The sequence below is a fragment of the Poromitra crassiceps genome (assembly GCF_964638095.1).
Source record: "Poromitra crassiceps genome assembly, chromosome: 2".
In the NCBI taxonomy this organism is placed as follows: Eukaryota; Metazoa; Chordata; class Actinopteri; order Beryciformes; family Melamphaidae; genus Poromitra; species Poromitra crassiceps.
In genome coordinates, this window is record NC_139624.1 from 73,043,450 (window position 1) to 73,047,051 (window position 3,602).

General features: G+C 49.2%; 1 pseudogene across 1 annotated transcript; it reads left to right on the plus strand.

Annotated features, from left to right (window-relative positions):
- The first annotated feature begins 509 nt into the window (after positions 1-509).
- LOC310800375 (mitochondrial coenzyme A transporter SLC25A42 pseudogene) lies at positions 510-1,493 on the plus strand (annotated as a pseudogene). Its single transcript has one exon. The product of its transcript is annotated as a mitochondrial coenzyme A transporter SLC25A42 pseudogene (transcript).
- The last annotated feature ends 2,109 nt before the right edge of the window (positions 1,494-3,602 follow it).

A 3,602-nucleotide genomic window follows, 5' to 3' on the forward strand; every position in this document is an offset into this window, starting at 1 on the left:
AGAATCTATACTAGCTCACCTTTCTAAATTGACTAAAAGAAACAATATACTATAACAAATTCCTGGTTTCAGTCTCACTATTATTACATGCTCATTTCCATTTTGACCGATTAATTAGCATAATCTGTGAGTGATGTAATCAGTGATGATGTCATCAGTGATGTCACTCGAGCAATTGTGATGTCATCAATGACAATGCTATGTGAGAGGACCGGGAAGAATCCTTAACAGGACCCAAGTTCACTCAACATTTTCCGAATCACAGCGCTATCAGCGGGACTAATAACATTAATGTTAGCTATTAGCTAGCTAACGTTAACTAACCAAATGGTAGCCAAGTGTGCAGAACCTGCTAGGCAGCTTGCTAACAATTAGAAATAACACACCCAAGGAGGATGACTGGCTCCATCAAAGCAGGAAAAGTCTCTGTGTTCACAGCAGCTGGCGTTGGCGCCCTCTGGTGGCTGGAGTACATGAGACAGTGACAGCTGTGCGTAGCATTCTGGGATATGGGGAGTGGAGTCCTGGAACAACGGGCAGAACTCCCACAGGAAGAAGAGCTGCCGCTGGCCTCCAGCCAAGAAGAAGGTAGCTCTGAGGGCCTGAAGCAGCCTGTGCTCAACTCACTCCTCTCAGGGGCTTTAGCAGGAGCTCTGGCCAAGACAGCCGTCGCTCCATTGGACAGAACCAAAATCATCTTCCAAGTGTCCTCAGCCAGGTTCTCCGCCAAGGAGGCCTACAGGGTGATCTACCATACCTACCTGAAGGATGGCTTCCTCAGCTTGTGGAGGGGGAACTCTGCCACCATGGTGCGAGTCATCCCATATGCTGCCATCCAGTTCTGCGCCCATGAGCAGTACAAGGGCCTGCTGGGAGGCTACTACGGCTTCGAGGGGAAAGTCCTGCCTCCGTTTCCACGGTTACTGGCCGGCTCTATGGCTGGTACTACTGCGGTCATGCTGACTTATCCTCTGGACATGGTACGAGCCAGGATGGCTGTCACACCAAAGGAGATGTACAGTAACATCCTGCATGTGTTTGTGCGGATCTCTCGAGAAGAAGGCATGAAGACGCTCTATAAAGGTTTCACCCCCACCCTCCTGGGCGTGGTGCCCCACGCTGGGCTCAGCTTCTTTACCTACGAGACTCTGAAGAAGTTACACGCAGAGCGAAGTGGGCGCTCTCCCCACTCGTACGAGCGTCTGGCCTTTGGGGCCTGCGCCGGCCTCGTTGGCCAGTCGGCGTCGTACCCTCTGGATGTGGTGCGACGGCGCATGCAGACCGCCAGCGTCACGGGTCACACGTACAGCAGCGTTATCGGCACAATGCGGGCGATCGTAGCCGAGGAGGGCGCGATCCGAGGACTTTACAAAGGGCTGAGCATGACCTGGGTCAAAGGGCCCATCGCAGTGGGGATCAGCTTCACCACATTCGACCTCGCTCAGATCTTACTGAGGAAGCTACGCCACATGGGCTACACCACGGCTCCATAATGGAGAGACAGAGTGGAAAAAGGTGAGAGCAGGAAGGTGGGACCGCCATTCGCCCTCTGAGAAGGCGAGGAGAGAGGTGAAAAGAGCCTGCGGGAGTGTGTACCACTGGGTGGACGCTTAGGCCATGTTCAGACTAGGAGGCCAAATCCGATTTGTGAACTTTAATGACCTATTAATGATTCTATCCAGATTGGTTTTATGAGTCTGGATGCTCCAAGTCTGATTTGTGTCACTTGTCCCAAACCACATATGGCGGTAGTTTCCAATCTGCTTTCGACTGATGTGACTTCAGTGTGGACACGCTGATCAAAGCCTTGTGCATCTCCTGTAAAAATATTGTAGCTATTGAAGGTGTATAACCTATTTTACGGACCCATTAGGTGGCGACAGTGCTCTCCAGATTAGAGAAAGTTGAGGAAAAAAGCAGAAAAAGCCCCGTGATGAAAGAGAAACCGATGCATGAGCCAGAGCGGCACAGATTGCTCTGGCTGCCTGGAGCCAACGTTAGCTGCGAACAGCAGTCAATCCGCTCCCACAAATGAGCCCCTCTGTCTCTGCTGCATAGTTTCTCCACACGATTAGCCGCCAGAAAATAAAACCAAAGCCAAACCATTCTCATGAGAATGGTTTGGCTTTTCAGTGTCGCGCTGGGAGCCGGCGCACAAGGCTGAGCGCTCCGAAAATAGACTGGGTGCAGCGCACTTTGAAACGCGCAGCAGAAAGCCTATAATCGGACGCAGCTTCATCCCAGCTCACAACCGAAACCCCAGAAACGCAGACGAACTCAGCAAGCCCCATCCAGACTCCCCCGACGAGCGGCCGCCATCCGAACGTGGATCCATAAGGCAGCAGAGCCTGCCATAGCAGGCAGCAGAGACTCGCCTGACACACGCAGCAGCCAGCACAGCGAGCAGAGCCACCAGAGCCACTCCCACGGAGGAGGAGTTTGGAGTTGAGGGGGGTGTGGGTGCTTTTTATTGAAGGAAATTACTGTTCAGATGTTTCAGGTCAGAAAATATTAGCTTCAGAGTCAGTGAATGTGCTTGAAATGCTTCATTTCACAAAAGGCTGAATATCTCAGCTTCTAATTTGAAACGCCTGTTTTTGCTCAAAACAACCTATCTTCTCTGGCTCATAACTAAAGAACGGAAAATGGTATCAATAAACTTTTTTTTGCTGATGATACAATAGAGTCTCCTCGTTCTTTGTGCGTGTTCGGTGTTTACATAGTAATATCACACAATATTCTGTGGGCCTCAAGAAATCACTGAAAACGCTCTGAAACTCTGGCACTGGGAGCGTCCGTTCTCCAAAAGTGGTTGGCACTCAATGAGTTAATGACTTTAGCAGCAAATCGGATTTGCCTGTAATGTGAACATGGCCTAACACATTGGCTCATTTATGAGTGGGCAATATGCTCAGTGATTTGACGTGTGTGTGTGTGTGTGTGTGTGTGTGTGTGTGTGTGTGTGTGTGTGTGTGTATGTACACATAAGTGGTCATGATCCTGCCGCTGTGTACCGCCAGGCCTGAGCTGTGCCTGCTAATTGGAGAGTTTGGAGGTTCACACACCCTGACTCCGCCTCCTTGCCTTGTGCGTACGTGCCTAAAACTAAAACTGATTGTAGTTTAGTGTGTTTGAGTTTGTTTTAAGGAATTATACCATGGCTTCAGAATAGATTACGTTACTTGTATTAGTATACGGTAGTTTTTCCCCCATTCTCAGAGGAATGGTAAGTCACTTTGGATAAAAGCATCTGCTAATCTTAAATGATGTAATGTAATGTAACTAGGAATCTTGCATGCCGTAATCGCCGCTTCGCCGGCTCCAAAAATCGTGACTGACAGACAGACAGACACCACCCACCCACCTAGGCGCCATCATGCAACTATCGGCTCATACTACTACATCACAGTTATTCAAGTGACATCACTGATGAAATCACAATTGCTCAAGTGACATCACTGATGACATTACAATTGCTCAAGTGATATCAGGCAGACACACACTGTCACCACAGACACCGCCACCCACCGCCACAGCCAATTTTAAAAATAATATAAAAAAAATTAAAATATGGGGTAAATTTTGGCGAGGGAAAACATTGG